Raw genomic sequence first — 17,803 nt, 5'->3', positions numbered from 1 at the left:
TCCTTTCAATCATCTACAGGGACATCATTTTATTTTTACTAACATTTTTAATATTAACCTGTCTATACCTTTAGAGAACCGGAAACACCGCTTGCTCCCCCCTCCAAGACTGGAGTTCGATGATACTGGCTTAAAACACAAATCACTCTACTAGGTATAGGATGGAAAAAAAGTAGTTCATCCATTTACGTAAACTAGGAAATATCGCGATTTTGAGTTTGATAATTTTCATTAGGTTTTTCTTTAATCAAAGTACAGTACTGTATTAAGAATAAGTGTTTTTACTCACGAAGTGAGTTATCCATGTGAACGTATTCATTATGCAGTGTATACTGTCTACAGCACATTAGCGTACAATATAGAGAAAGAAGTTAAATTGAAAAATAATCATAATATGAATATTTAAACACAATTTTGAAAATGGTGGCCGTTCATTTCGATGCAGGCTTCAGTTCTTTTGTGCATATTATCGCACTATAGACTATTGCATCTAATTCCAATTGCCCGTTTCGTCCTTCGTACAAGTAACTCATGTTGAAATAATTCTGTACCTACTCTGCGTACTGTGAATTCAATCTTCACTTCTGCCCGACCCGAAAATATAAAATTACTCAGACATGCTATCTACTGTCCGTCCAAGTGGTTATGCCTCAGGATTGTAGAAAGGGAGGAAATCACGTGACAGTTAATTACTTAACGAGGCCCTTTTATTTAAGTTAAATTAAACAGCTGTATAATATTGCGTAAACGTCCAATTCCTAAGAGAAATTAATATTTTCAGAAAAGAGCTAAGACAGCCCAGCTTTTACAGAGGGGCGAGCAGAAGCAGCTGGGGGAAATCGGGATGCGACGTAGGCAAACGGACAGTACCTGTGCGAAAATATGATTCAATATTGAAAGCTCTTTCGTCACTGGAAAACGCGAACATATTTCTGGAACGTACTATACTCAGTAACTCAGTACTGCTTACTATCTGCGGTCTTGGTTCTGTGTGGACTTGGAACTTCCGTAGTAGAAGGGGTGGGAGTGAAGTACATTCAAAAATTCAGGTACAATAAAAATTGAAGTAAAAATAAAATGATATCCCTGTACAATGCGCTCTTAAACTGACTGAGCACATAGGGAATTAAATCAATGTAAAACACGCTATGAAATGTGTCACATGAAAAAATTTTTATCTCGGAAAGGAAGCAAAAATGAGCAAAATTAAATTGTTTTTGTTAGCTATATCTCAAGAAATAACCCTTTGAAATTAATGACATTACTTACGCTTCACTCTGTGTATGTTATAATATCTGTTTATTATAAAATAACTAGGTCTAACATGGATGAAATTAATATGTCCCAAATAAAGTGAGCAATAAAGATGAAACCAAAAGGTCTCTGCAAGTGGATTGTCTGTTGTCCACATTCAAAAATGTTATTTTGAGTATTGATTCTATCATATAATCTAAAGCAGCTCTGGGCATAAAAGTGTGGAAGATACGCAGAGTAAGAATCTGTGTATCAGTGGTGGATTTTAAGCGGCCAACGAGAGCCGAAAATCGTAAAAGTCTGATACAATCCGTCACTGATCCTCTTGTCCGATAGTACCACACCAAAACATAACTGTCTCAGCCGGGAAAGGTGAAGTGGACAGTTAAAGGGTGGTCTGCAATGACACAATTGAGTTAATAGCGCCCAGACCTGATCTAAAGTATTTGAGATAATTATTCCACTTCAATTTTCATCTCAGTTAATACACGTAATGAATATTTGTACCTATCTTTTTTCATAATCAGCTTCTTTCAATTCGAACTTCATTTGCAGTTTATAAGGATATACGGTACTCGTATTTTCAGAAATTTGCGTAAAATTGTCTAAACAGTGTTGTATGAACTTCCAAGCGTTTGCTTTACACATTAGCACTGCTGATTGACAATAGGTTTTCTCTAGCTAGGTTTTGGCTATCAAGAACAATGTCCGCAACCTGAATATTATTAATTTTTGGTCTACCCGATTTCGTTTTCTCTGGAGCTCAAATAGTTTCTTCAAACCTTTTAATTAATATACGATAAGAATGCATAATAGAATGGTCAACAAGGCATAGGCCCTAACGTTAACAAGGGACATACATCCATGCTCGAAGAGGGATTCGAAACCACGAACCTTCGGACCGCGCAGTCTAAGGGAAGTACTCTACTCATTAGACAGCGTAGCACCCGGTACGGGTTGAATGTGCGTACTCTCTCAAAATTAACAACATATGTAGTACGTACCCAACCTGTCGGAGATTGACCATGTATCCCGGATGTGCAAAACCGGTAAAAAGACTGAGTTCCAGATATGTCCATCCTGTCAAAGATCAATAGTGTGTCCTGGATGTGCGCCAAAGCATGGTGTGACGCTGTCATGCGCGCATTCATGTTAGTGGCCGCCATCTCGAACAGTTTTAATGAGACATGAATAGAATAATGAAATAAAGCTGTAAAAAAAAGTAAAGCATTCAATTTACAACATTTCTAGAATTGCAAATCTAGTCTTTCAGGTGAAGCTCCCTGTAAAGCAGATTTGAATAATTTCAAGGGAAAAATTGTTCCGGGGCCGGATATCGATCCCGGGACCGCTGGTACGTTCAACCAGAGGTCCCGGGATCGATACCCGTCCCCGGAACAATTTTTCCCTTGAAATTATTCATTTCTAGAATTATACAAGTCTACTTTTCAGGTAAAGCTCCCTGTGAAGCAGACTTGAATAATTTCAAGGGAAAAATTGTTCCGGAGCCCGACACCATTCCCGGGTAGCTCAATTGGTAGAGCGCTGTTACGTTCAACCAGAAGTCCCGGGATCGATATCCGGTCCCGGAACAATTTTTCGCTTGAAATGATTCATTTCTAGAATTGTTTTTCAATTAATGTTCACATCTAGTATTTTTACCAATATCATCATCATTATCATCATCAGCAGCAGCAGCAGCAGCAGCAGCCCTGTTCGAGCCTCGACTTCTTTCACGATGGCAACAATGCGCCATCTTTTAACTCTGATCTTACTCTGATCTTCCGCCTACCTTAGCCTTAGTTGTCCCAAATTTCTTCTTCCCTCTGGCTTGCATTTCAATATCCTTCTTCCCAGTTCAGTCTCTCCCATTCTTTTCACATGTCCAGCCCACCTCAATCTTGACACTTTAATAGCTCTTACGATATCAGGTGATTTGTTTAGTTCATACAATTTGAGATTACATCTTATTCGTTAATATAATTTGTGATTATATGTTAATGTAGAACCTCTACACAATAAGTCAATAGAATATAGACTACAGTGGGTTGATCTTATGAATGGAATGAGTGATGAGAGATACCCACTAATACTAAAAAATTACAAAGCAAGAGGACGCCGAAATGTTGGATGTCTTAGACAACGTTGGGCTGAAATATTGCGAAGCCGGAATGGGCGATATGCCCTATATCTTGAAGTTTTGATGATGATGATGATGATGATTTTATTCGTAGAGGTGTGATTTTTTTGGTACCGTATTAATGATATACGCGAACTGTATTAAAAACTTAAATCTTATACAGGGACATCATTTTATTTTTACTAACATTTCTAATATTAACCTGGCTATACCTTGTTGAAACCGAAAACACCGTTTGCTACCCCTTCCACGACTGGAGTTCGATGATACTCGTGTAATATACAAACAAATCACTGTACTAGGTATAGGAGGGAAGAAAAGTAGTTCATCCATTTACGTAAACTAGGAAATATCACGCTTTTGAGTTTGATAATTTCCATTAGGTTTTTGTTTAATCAAAATAGAGTACAGTATTAACAATAAGCGTTTTTACTCACGAACTGAGCTGTCCATGTGGACGTATTCATTATGCAGTGTATATTATACTGTATACAGGACATTAGCATACACTATAGAGTCCACGTCTGTGGAGTAACGGTCAGCGCGTCTGGCCGCGAAACGAGGTGGCCCGGGTTCGAATCCCGGTCGGGGCAAGTTACCTGGTTGAGGTTTTTTCCGGGGTTTTCCCCTCAACCCTATACCAGCAAATACTGGGTAACTTTCAGTGCTGGACCCCGGACTTCTTTCACTGACATTATCACCTTCATTTCATTGAGATGCTAAATAACCTGAGATGTTGATACAGCGTCGTAAAATAACCCAATTAAAAAAATACAGTATAGAGAATGAAGTTAAATTCAAAAATAATAATAATATGGATATTTAAACACATTTTTGAAAATACAGGCTTCAGGTCTAATGTGCATTTTATCGCACTATAGACTATTGTACCTAATTCCAATTACCAGTTTCGCCCTTCGTACCACTAACTCATGTTGAAATAATTCTGTACCTACTCTATAAAAGAGTACCTTACGTACTGTAAATTCAATCTTCACTTCTGCCCTATCCGAAAAGATAAAATTACTCAGACATGCTATCTATTGTCCGTCCAAGTGGTTTTGTCGCAGGGTCGTAGAAAGGGGGGGAGAATCACGTGACAATTACTTTTTATTTAAGTTATTTTAAGCAGTTGTATGGGTATAATATTACGTAGACTTCCAATTCCTAACAAAAATTAATGTTCTCAGAAAAGAGCTAAGACAGCCCAGCCACCAGCCTTTACGGAGAGGCGAATAGAAGCAGGTATGGGAAACCGGGATGCGACGTAGACAAATGGACGACAATACCTGTGCGAAAATGATTCAGTATTGTAAGTCCTTTCGTCACTGGAAAACGCGAACATATTTTTGGAACGTACTGTTTACTATGACTGTATATGCGGTCTTGGATCTGTGTGGAGGACGGTTGAACTTCATTAGTAGAAAGGATGAGAGTGAAGTACATTAAAAAACTCAGGTACAATAAAAATTGAAGTAAAAATAAAATGATTTCCCTGTACATGCAAAATGCAAGTTTCTTAACCCTCCAGTACTCGCACGGCATACATTTGTAATCCACTTCTGTTTATCTACGTCATCGCAACTCTGTTTTCTATGCTGACAGTGTGAAATTTCCAGTCCCTTTCTGTTACAGTTTAGCCCTGATATCTGGAGTGTTTGGATGAACGTAATTATGACTTTTCTGTGTAGCAATAACTTACATATGTTTTTGGAGTGGACTACAATGTAACCCGCGGGAGTACTAACACCAGTGTTTTTAAAAGGAGAGAATTCAAGAGCAAATTTCCGATTTCCTTATCTGTAATTTGATTTATTACTATAAGCTTTTCATAAGGCATTTTTACACTATTTTCTATTGTTGCAGTGGTTATTTCATCCTTGCAATATAAATTATTTCGTAAACATATTTCACAATATAGAACAAAGACTTCTTCTCATTTAAAAACAGACATGTACTTGAACCCAAAAGTGACTTAAATTTCTCTACAGTGCAGTTTATAATAACTAACGATGAAGTGTATACAATAACAACAACATTGTTCTAAATTACATTATTTACACCATTGTATCACTCATTACATTATATTGACATCACTGATTTAAATACTAAAATTCAAATAGAACGTGCAAAAGAATTGATTATTAAAAAGAGATGGATACAAATGTAATCCGGAGTACTAGTGTCACAAATTATGGAGCGAGCACTGAAGGGTTAATGAAAGTCCAAAATTTAGTGAAATATTACCACGAATTTTCGGAAAATTGGTAGAAACCCACGAAATTACATCACAATCATGGCATTAAAAATAATGGAGAATTCGCACGAAAAGTTACTTTTTCTTCCAAATAAAACGTGAAAATTTTCTTCTTTATAAAATACACATGAACATTTCTACATATCTGATCATTACATGGGTGTGGGATCTAAATTGTCAGGGAGCAGCACAAGCAGACAACGGTCATTTCTGTTTCCCGTAACAACTGCCTTCGATAAGGGTTACGACAAGGACTAGGACCACGAAAAGGAATACAACAAGGACGATAAGGACCATGACAACGATGTCAACGATCTTCATAAGGACCAAGAAAAGGACAAAGATATCAACGACTTTCATAAGGACCACGAAAAAGGACAAAGATATCAACGACAAGGACCACAATAAAGATCACGATATGAACCACGGTAAGGAAAACGAGAAGGATCCCTAGTCTGTGGATTTTCTCGTAGCATATTCACGTCATCTGCATAAACAATCAACTGATGTAACCCATTCAACTCTGAACCCTCTCTGTTATCCTGGACTTTCCTAATGGCATATTCTAGAGCGAAGTTAAAAAGTAAAGATGATAGTGCACCCCTTTCTTTAGTCCGCAGTGAACTGGAAAGGCGTCAGACAGAAACTGGCCTATACAGACTCTGCTGTATGTTTCACTGACAATGAGACACATTTTAATTATTCGAACTAGTTTCTTGGGAATACCAAATTCAATCACAATATCATAGAAAACATATTTTTTATCCGAGTCATACGACTTTTTGAAGACTATGAATAATTAATGTACTGTGCCCTTATACTTCTACTTAATTCTTTAAATTATTCTTCGATAATCGAAATTCAGAAACAGGTACTAGCACATACAACGATTGAGGAGTTACACAAAACATTCTGTGCGATGAAAAAAAAAAAAAACGAAAATAAATGAAGCAGCAAAGCCAACAGTATATTATATGAAATTGATCCTACAACATTATCATTTTAATCGGAATAATTAATGCTTCTCTAGAACCCTTTTGATTGCGAATCGGGTTTAAATGAAAACTTGTGAGCAAATTTATATTCATATTAGCCTTGAATAAAGGAAATGACGTATCAAGGACATCAGAAGCTTTTTTCAGAAACCGATCTGTGTGCTAATTCAGGGCAGGATATCTTATTTAGATTCATCGCAAATTCGTAACTATAGGTGTTTTTTAGACTTCGCAAATATGTTACAATTTGTTTGAAAGGTAAAAGTTATCGGCCCGCCTACCGTTTGAATTAATTAATCTCAGAACGTGTTTCACTGCGTAGTCCTGGAGAACCACAGTAAGAATAATAATATATATGTACGTCAATCATCCTTTATTTCCTATTAATGGTACGAAGGTTATCACGACAAATCTTCAAATGGGAGGAAACAAATTCAGTGAACATATTCCATCAGATAAAAACAAAGGTTTAGGATCATTTATACGGAGTCCGGCAGAGGAACGGGGAATTTTAAACAGCGTGCATCTCTCACAGCACAGTTAAACTGCGCGTACATTCTGTTACGAATAAAATATCATTTAGTCATCATGGGAAGGTGAAGCGGTGCACAAAGTGATTTTGCAATAATTTTTACAAGAACAACAACAGTTTTGAAATTACTAGCCGTGAATTTAATTTTAATTTATGGCGGAATGATCCCGTCCCATCTGCTCATATGACTTTCATATTCATCCGTACAAAATTCAGATTTTTGTATGGCTAGTACACGGCTACTTCGCTTGCGTGTGTAGAGATTGCTACAATGACAGGTAAATGAAGCTGGAGACAAAGTAGGTAGGTTTAGAGTTGCGATGGACTTGGAAAAGGAGAACAAGGGGATGAACGTTCGTCAAGTCGATGCCAGTTTAGAGTCTCAATGATGTCAGCGAGAAAGATATCGCAGGCAAAGCTTACACAAGACTTAAGAACACATATTCTTTGCGACTTGTTGACATTTAGGTCCGTCTGTAGAAAATCATAATAATCTAAACGGAAATTGCTAGCTAGAATTTTTAGTACATATGTAGAGTATCTAAAAGTATAAAATGAAATATTAAAATCATCCAACAATATACATAATACACACAAAAAAAACGTCAAGAAAATTGCAATGTCTCGATTTTGGCATCAAATTAGGTGTCAAATTTAACGTCACTGCGTATGTTGACGTTTCATCATTACAGGCTGATAGCAAAGAATATAAAAAACTGGCTTAAAATTTTATGAACGGAATTAAACAATTGGATGTTAATGTTAATGATTAAAAGCACGAATTCTAACACACACATTAACATAATTACAGTACAAAATTTATCACTTGAAAGAGTCTGAAATTTCAAATATCTAGATGTAAATTAAATTAGTGCATTCAATTTAGAACACGAAGGAATAAAATCTAGAATTGCAAATGCAAATATAATTTCGAGGTTAGTAAGTTATTAATCTTCCAAATTGCTATCTATAAACTCAAAATTCTGGACTCTCACAACAATTATTTTACCTGCTCTTTTCTAGGCTGCAGAGAACTGGAAACTTAATAAGAAAAGTTTCCGTACACTACTCACATTTGAAAGCAGAATTCTGCGAAAAATTTTGTGGCTAACTAATGAAAACAACACATGGAAAATCCGAAAAAACAACATTTCGTTGATGAGATGAAGTGTACTGAGATCTTCAGAAAGTCAGAGAAAAAAAACATATCGATAATACTACAGATTAAATTAGAGGGTCACAAGCGTCAAATTAACACTATAGGGTCCACACCTGTGGAGTAACGGTAAGCGCGTCTGGCCGCGAAACCAGGTGGCCCGGGTTCGAATCCCGGTCGGGTAACTTTCGGTGCTGGACCCCGGACTCATTTCACCGCCATTATCACCATTTCATTCAGACGCTAAATAGCCTAAATGTTGATACAGCGTCGTAAAATAAATAAAAAAACACTATAGAGCTCTCATCGAGCTAATGCAAGAAAAAAAGAAAGAAAACAAAGTTAGGAATGATGATAGTGATAACTGATAATAATAATAATAATAATAATAATAATAATAATAATAATAATAATAATAATAATAAATACATTACATATTAATTGTCAACTTTACAACAACATATATACAATATTGATATATCATGGGTTAAGCCGAAGTTCCGCAACCTGACAGGTGTTCAACAAGCAATTCCATGAACTAGAATGTGATTATTTAATTTAAATTTAAATTTAGATATTGTCCGACAGTAGGCAATGTTTTACTTACTTACAAATGGCTTTTCAAGAACCCGCACGTTCATTGCCGCCCTCACGTAAGTCCGTCATCGGTCCCTATCCTGAGCAAGATTAATCCAGTCTCTATCATCATATCCCACCTCCCTCAAATTCTTTTTAATATTATCCTCCCATCTATGTCTCGGCCTCTCCAAAGGTATTTTTCCTCCGGTCTCCCAACTAACACTCTATATGCATTAGGCAATGTCTTAATAATAATAATAATAATAATAATAATAATAATTTTAATATCACATCACAATGACTTAGAACAGTCATACTACTGACTTAGCACACTTTGGAAAAAACTGTGAGATTATAATGGGAATAACACGAAACATAACACCGTTTGGAAAGTTTCAAGTGTATTCCTGTATAGATGTATGGAAATTAATAACGTTAACCTATAAAATAAAAAATCATTTGTAAATGACTTACAAGTAAACCTTCAGGTGGGGTAAAAAAACAAACACTTGCCTTTATTACCATTCGATTAAGCATTAAAACCAATGCAAAATACGTAAATTTTACAACTCGAACGCAGTGAACACCAGAGATCGCGACCAATGAAGATCAAGTTGACATGGGCTACTTAGATTGCAAACAACTATACCATGTAGCAATGCTAGACGCATGAGCGAAGACAGTACTGCTATAGATGCGCTGTCAGCTAGTTTGTACTTTGCAGTTTATTGTGTAATGTTATGTGCAGTGAGCTGAAGATGAACCCAGTGAATATAGTGATTAAAATTCTGGATAAACTAAAAGAAGAGGGTTATACGGAGACAGACTGTGAAAAGTCGCAGAAAAAACTTGAAGTTGTTGATGATATATATGACTTATTAAAGAGTTATGAATCGGAAGCAGTTGAAGAAAGTCACACTCTGGACATTGATGAAAATGAACCACGAAATGATGATAATGACATGTGTCATGTACGAGAATGGGAGACTGAAAAAACAAATACTACATCAGAAGAGGAATCAAGTACTTCACAAAGTTCCTGTTCTCAATACGCTCCGTCCCCTCCCAAAACATCCCGAGTCATTGACTTTGAAGAAAAATGTAAGGTAATAGAGTATTGGATTCTGCCAGGTGTACCAACAAACAAAAAGAAGTTTAACCATAGGTCATGGAGCAGTATGAAACATAAATTTACATGGTTAACACACGAAAGTCAACTCTACAAAATGAAGCACGCTGTCGAACAACAAAACGATGTCATGAATAAAATGAAAGAAGTGCACCGAAGAACATTTGAGGAATTATGTCTGCGGCGGTCGTCAAATGAAATTGTAAAAGAAAGTGACATAAAAAGAATTGCACTGACAACAGCTCGTGATTTATTAGGCATAGATCAGAAATACTTCAACGCAAGTCCTACTTGGTTGCATCGCTTTAAAACGCATTATAAGATTGTCAGCCGCAAAATAACATCATATGTAACAAAGCTTCAGGTACGCGACAAGATAGCTCTTGAACAATCAATCCAAACCTTCAGACGTGAGTGCACACCACTTATGGACATGTACGATGATGATCATGTGTTTAATGCCGACGAATGTGGGTTCCATAAGGAAATGCCTTTCGGCAGAACATTGGAACGTCAAGGAACCAGTAAAGTGTACGGTGTCGTGCAATCCAAAGGGGCAACTACACATTCCTACACTATAATGCCGGTGGTTTCTAAAGCTGGAAAACTGATGCCAAAGTTACTACTGATTCTCCAAGAACCGAAAGGTATAAGTGCAAGAGTTGCGGAACGCATTTTCCAGAGCGACAACCTTGTAGTAAAATGGACGTCGTCGGGAAAAATGACCAAAGAAATATGGATAGAATTTTTACGAGAAATATTCCTCCCTAATTCTGCAACACGCAATCTTCTCCTGTTAGACTCATATGGTGTCCACTGCAACGAAAATACAATTAAGCAACTGTTAGAAGAAGGGGACTATGGTCTTGAAAAACTAGTAGTGAAAATCATACCACCAAATACGACTTATGAGTTGCAACCTTTGGACAGGTACTTTTTTCGAATGTACAAGCATATGATTCGACACATTTCTCATAATGTAGATTTTGATGATTCATCTGATACATTACAACAACGCAACAATATACTGAAACTACAGTCGCTTGTTTACCAGCAGTTTCTTTCTCCACGATTCCAACAGGCGCGTGGGTATGGTTGGGTGTTAGCTGGATTGGGATCCAGAAGTGGACAACGTTTTCAAAACACTACAGAGTACTGTATTCGAAATGTACAAGGAATATGTACGATTTGTGCAAAATCAGCCTTTATAAAGTGCGGGTGGTGTACTGACAATTTGTGTTTCCAACATTTTTTTGTTAGCTATCACTATTGTGCGACATATGTTTCTGGATTAAAAAAATCAGATTTTGGAATACGATGCATTAAGTAACATGATGACCACATTATCGTTTTCCTTCTTATGCAGTAATCGCTAGTTGAAGGTATGTTTTCGTGCTGCTTGAAATCTCGTATTCTGCGCTGTGTATCGTACTTGATAATTGCAGTCGAGTTACGAAATTTTAGGATTATTCATATTTTATTATGCTGATTCCAAAAATATAAGTTTCATTTTCATTGTTTTTTACCTCAGGTGAAGGTTTACTTGTTAGCAACGTTTGAAAAAATACTTTTCGAATTTTAACCGAGTGACGACAAAAAAAAAGAAAATATTTTCGATGGTAATAAACCTCGAGGGAAGCATTTCTTATCCTTTAAGTCAATAAAAATTGAAGCTTAGTAAATGTTACTATCGTTCATCAACTTCATTTTTTTTAGAAATATGAAGGATGTTCGCTTCTGTTAATTAGGCCTATATGATCTTTGTAAGTTATAATAAACATAATCATTATCATTTGTAAATTCAAATTGAAAATGTTGTGGTTATCTCCCTTCTAATGCTCACTACCCCGCTTTGCTTTAAACTTATAATAAATAGCAGAATTTCTTTCGTAATCTAGTATAATTTATTTTCAGTTATATCTTCCTCATGTTTCGGTAAAGAACATTAGCTATTTCAATGCACTTAGCTCCTTCTCTCACAAATGTTCTAGCCACAAATTAGGCTTTGGTTTTACTCGGGCCATAACGTCAAACAAGGTGTAACCACTTGTAATACTTTCCACGCAGTGCAGAGCAAACATTTGACACCTGCTAGTAACCTCCACGCCCTGTAATAATGCAACATGTTGCAGACACCGTCTGATCATAGTGGGAGGACTTAAAAATCAGTTCGTAACTACTAAGTCGCTCTGTTATTAGGGTGGCGGTCTTTTTAACGACGGTCACGCACCGACACTTAATCCATAGTCATAAATGTTGCGCAAAAAAGTTATTACACTTCGTTTATCTTACCTGAAAAACTGAAGCTGTCAAAAAATGTCGAAAAAAGAGCTTTACCAAAAATTAAACCAAATTGCGCATTAGGCAGTTCTTATTCAACAGCTCGCTGCTACAGAACCGGATTATTTTAGCGCCTCTTTTTTTTTACTTGGTTACTTAACGAAGCTGTATCAACTAATATATTATTTAGCGCCGATAGGATTGGTGATGGCGAAGTGAGGCCGAGAATTTGCCATAGATTACCTAACATTCGCCTTACGGTTGAGGAACACCTCGGAAAAGACCCAACCAGGTAATCAACCCAAGCGGGAATCGAACCCACGCCCGAGCGCAACTCTGGATTGGCAGGCAAGCGCCTTGGCCGACTAAGCTACGCTGGTGGCTTATTTTTTGTTTGTTTTTTTTTTTTAATGGCAAGTGTTTAACTCCATCTTGTACACTTACTGTAAAATTGGCTGTATTACTCGTATTTTACTGTTTTTATACAACCTCCAGAACTACAATGTTCTAACTCTGAGGGTGTTGATTGTTCATAAAACCACACTATTATAACTCCATAACTTGTTCTGACACTATGCAATTCATGTGGTATGAACTGTTCTTACTCCAGTCCCAATGAGATACCAGAATATTTGCCACCCATTCAGCTCCTAAGCTTGGAAATGGTAAAATCTCATTCAGCAAAATCAAGCATACAATTTATAGAAATTATGAGTGCAAGATATTTTACAGGACCACCCTGTCATCCATATCAATTTCTGGGGCTCTTTTCCTTGGATATGGATTGAAAGGAACCATGAATTCAAAAAATGAGAAGACCCTTTTTCTCTTCCCTAGACTCAATTAATTAAATATGTTCATTCAAGAGCAGATCTTTCACTGCAAACCCAGCATTCTCCAATCTTTTATATTTTCTGCCTTCCTCTTAGTCTCCTCATATGATCAATATATCTTAATGTCGTCTATCATCTGATATCTTCTTCTGCCCGAACTCTTCTCCCGTTCACCATTCCTTCCAGTGCATCCTTCAGTAGGCAGTTTCTTCTCAACCAGTGATCTAGCCAATTTCTTTTCCTCTTTCTGATCAGTTTCAGCATCATTCTTTCTTCATCCACTCTTCCAACTAGCTTCGTTTCTTACTCTGTCCATTTCACACGCTCCATCCTTCTCCATATCCACATTTCAAATGCTTCTCAATTCTCTTCACGTCGTCGTAATGCCCATGTTTCTGCAGGTCTTTGGAAAAAGAACTAAAGAAGAGACTAGTGAAGTGCATTGTGTGGTCTGTAGCATTGTACGAGATAGAACCATGATATTACGTCGAATTGAAGAGAAGCGAATAGAAGCATTTTAAATGGAGATATGCAGAAGCATGGAACGTGTGAAGTTGACAGACGGAATAAGAAATCAAGCTGTGTTGGAAAGATTGGGTGAAGAAAGAATGACCTGAAACTGATCAGGAAGGGTCACTGACTGAGAAGAAACTGCCTACTGAAGGATACACTGGAAGGAATGGTAAACGGGAGAAGAGTTCGGGGCAGAAGAATATTATCGGATGATAAATGACATTAAAATATATAGGTCATATGCAGAAACTAAGAGGAAGGCATAAAATATAAAAGATTGGAGAATGCTGGGTTTGCAGTGACAGATCTGCCCTTGGACAGAAAACTATGTGTATCTAATACTTTTCTATGTTCTTATCACTCTTGAGTTCTTCACTGTATACTGTTGAGAAGTTCATTGTTCTTCTGTGATATTTTTTTCTCATTCCAGAAATTAACAGGTTGTTGCAGTATTTCCCTGCAATTCAAGTTTGTTACAGTCTTTCATACTAACTACTTATATAGTTTCTGCATCATGCATTATTCCTGGTAATATATTCCTAGAATTTATGCCTGGATATCTAAGCACAATTTTTGCTCTACATACACTCTTCTCAAAATGTTTCCACGTATTGCGGTGTTTTTTTTATTTTTCAGATTCTCTCATGATGAATCCTATCTCTAGCTCTGGACGTATCTGATGTAGAAATAAATTATCCTGAATAAACAGCGTGTTATGAAATTCTATACAGTCATGAAACCAGTATTATTACTATTCGCACCTTATACTGTAACCAATTTAAATATTTATTGGAATTCATCGAATCGCACTTTATATTATGGAAATTACGACCACGTCCTGCAAGATAAACCTTCAGCTCATGTCAATAGGGGAAACGTATTTATAACCCATGATCTATACAAACATGATATATTCAGAATCGTAATCAGAATATTATAAGTAGTAATAGCAAGCTGACGAGATGGCTATACAAATATTATATCTAGCAATGGACTGCTCCATGATAAATGAACCGGCCACTGAATGCATGATATTCCGCAACAAAATAATGACAGCAGCCCGGAAAACTAATGCTGAATTAAAATCGAATAAAGCAGTAGACGAAATACAGACCCTAAGCTTGGTCTGACATGTTACCAGGTTTTACACTGCTACTAGCAACAGTTCCAGAGACTTCTTTTTCTAGTTACTGGAATTTTAATATTACAGAAGGTAAAATACTAATTACTAGCACAGTGGCTTATCATTCCGGAGTTCTGGTTCAAATCCAGGCGAGAATAAGTGATGTGTAATGAATCAAATAATGGAAAAAAATATAATAATGAATAAAATGAGTAAAGACTGAAAAAAAATAATGAGGGCAAAGGAAAGTAAAATACAGGTATGAAGAAATATAAACAGGGCGATAGAAAGAATCAAACAAACAAAGAGAGAAAGAGAAAGGAAGGAAGAAAGAAATAAAGAAAGAAAGAGAGAGAGAGAAAGAGAGGAAGATAAAGAAGGAAAGAAAGAAAGAAAGAAAGAAAGAAAGAAAGAAAGAGAGAAAGAATTACTGATGACTTTGTGGCCTATTGGATACTGGATGATTGCATGATGAAATGACTGAATGACAAATAAAGGGTAATAATAAATAAATGAACAAATGTATGACTAAATAAATTAAAAGTGCACTGATAGACTAAGTCAGCCGCGGCGAAAATGCGACTCACGAGCACATTGTGGTTCGCAGTGCTTTTCTCTCGCTTCCTACCTACAACCCCCACCCTCTTACTCACTGGAGTCAAACTCCGTTCTATTTGTATTTGTCTCGGACCTGCGAGTGGCGTATCGTCGCAATATCTCTCTCGAAACCATGTACCTCTATAAAAACGAAAGTTTCAAGTAGGATGGGAGGATGCATTCTTTTGCTTACAATATGATGAAAATATTAAATGTATGATTTGTTCACAAATATTACTAGGAAAACTGTTGTATAACATAAAACGGCATTATAAGTTACTATATGTTACTGATGAAACATTAAAAGGTTAAGTGTTATTATTATTATTATTATTATTATTATTATTATTATTATTATTATTATCATCATCATCATCATCATCATCATCTCTGAACGTCGATTCTTTTACAGCAGATGTTCGAATAATGCGGTTAGATTTTCAATTTAAACTCACAGATTTACAATGTGACGTTAAATGAAAGCTAGATGTAAGGACTTGACAGATACTGAACTTTTCAAATCTTTGGAAAAAAATAAATATTTGAAGCTTCGTTCTTTCGCTTGCTCTGTTGAAGCCATGTTCGCTGTAACTTACGTTTGTGAAAAATTATTTTCAACAATGAAAATAGTAAAAATAAAATTTAGATCACGACTGACATACAAATAGGCCTACCTTCGTGATCAACTACGATTGGCAGTAAGTGACATAATTCCTTATTTTGAAACTTTGTTGTAGAGATATTCTGAAGACAGTTAATTTTAGGTTGTGATAATGTGTCCTATGTTTTCTTGTTCATTTCTTTCTTCGTTACACGTCCTAAACATTAACTTCCCCTTCGGTTGTCCGCCTCCCTCCATAGGTGCTATGCACGTGCTATGCTCGGCGCACCATGGCCTTTTCGCCACGGCTGGACTAAATATATGCATGACTCATTGAATGAATGACTGAATGAATAAAAATAAACTATTAATATATGACCGATTTTAATAATTAGTTAATAGATGCGTCGTTTCATGAGCAAGTGCACTACCCTTTGAATGGTCAAGTGTACGATCCGTTGAATAGACAAGTGCACTACCCGTTGAATGGTCAAGTGTACGATCCGTTGAATAGACAAGTGCGCGACACGTTGAATGGACAATTGTACGACCCGTTGGATGGGCAAATACAGGACATGAATGAATGAGTAATTTATTGAAAAAATTAACTGTTGAATGAATGCGTGATTTAAAGAATGAGTGAAAGGATAACTGTATAAATGAGTAAGTATTTGTTGATCGAATGGATGTCTGATTAAATTAATGCATTTATTAATGATTAAATGAAGGCGTAGGAATACGACTCAAATGACTGAATTAATGAATTAAATTCTTTAGTTGTACTAATCGGTCATAATAGGAATGAAATGATTGTAGAATTTTTTTAGAGTAATTGACAAATTGTAAATTACAATAATTAGGCAATCCATATTTTTCATATAAATTCCTATTAATGTCAATATATTACTCACTGAAGATCCACTGCATTTCTCTCCTCGTCAATTTAGTTCTTCAATAGGTTATGAATCTTGGTACAGACCTGAAAGTAAGAAAACAACCAATTTATAAATATTGTTACGAGATTTTAGGCCTTCAGGCTGATTGTATTCGGAAGAAAATGATCTTCAACATTTCGGCATTATCCTATATGTTTGCAAGTGCCTTCATCCGGATAATGTTGATCAAGACCAGAATAGGTTAATCATCAGGTCTTGAGCAATATTTCCCTGGCGGAACTCGGAAGTAATTTCCAAAATTTTGAAGATATGTCTTAAGACTGTATTAATGACAAAATATCTCTTCTAACAAATATATTAATTGTACCAAAATAATTCAATCAGTTCTTAATAATCAGGATTAAGCAAAGTCACGGGAATTGAAGACATGCAAATATATTATAATTATGAAGTTAGAATCTTGTCCGTAATTATTTCACAGAAAAGTTTAAATTTATTACTATAGGTACCTAAAGCAGTACAGTCACAAAGATCTTACGCTATTAACTTATTTTGTCCCTAAAAACTGGCTGCCTAATTGTTGACCCCACGATAGAATTTGAAAGTAATGATACTGACCAGTCATCAAAATCTATTTAGCAAATGCGAAGATTATTACAACAAAATTCTCAAATTAATATGGACAACGAAATTTTTATTATGGACTCGACTTTGGCCGCAGATGTACACCATCAGAAGCTGCTGCAACGTGTTCCAAGACTTTCAATTTGGTGGACGATAAAGTGAAAGCTATTTGTGAATACATCCTAATTGATTCACCATAGTTATGGAAATTACATTTTACTTTACTAATTTCGTCCATATTTCAAACCTTAATTGTAATTGTAAAATTGTTCAAGAGCAATGTATATAGTAAGG

The 17,803-nt window shown here is 36.1% G+C and overlaps 1 long non-coding RNA gene across 1 annotated transcript in view; it reads right to left on the bottom strand.

Annotated features, from left to right (window-relative positions):
- LOC138702731 (uncharacterized) overlaps nucleotides 1–17,803 on the bottom strand; it is a 702,815-nt gene that overhangs the window by 177,427 nt on the left and 507,585 nt on the right. Inside the window, exon 5 of the long non-coding RNA XR_011332887.1 lies at nucleotides 16,901–16,968. This is a non-coding gene — a long non-coding RNA (uncharacterized lncRNA). The remainder of the gene's footprint in view (nucleotides 1–16,900; nucleotides 16,969–17,803) is intronic.

Source organism: Periplaneta americana, chromosome 7 (genome assembly GCF_040183065.1).
Source record: "Periplaneta americana isolate PAMFEO1 chromosome 7, P.americana_PAMFEO1_priV1, whole genome shotgun sequence".
Lineage (NCBI taxonomy): Eukaryota > Metazoa > Arthropoda > Insecta > Blattodea > Blattidae > Periplaneta > Periplaneta americana.
The sequence above is the reverse complement of the archived record's forward strand: the minus strand, read 5'-3'. Positions and strand labels throughout refer to the sequence as shown.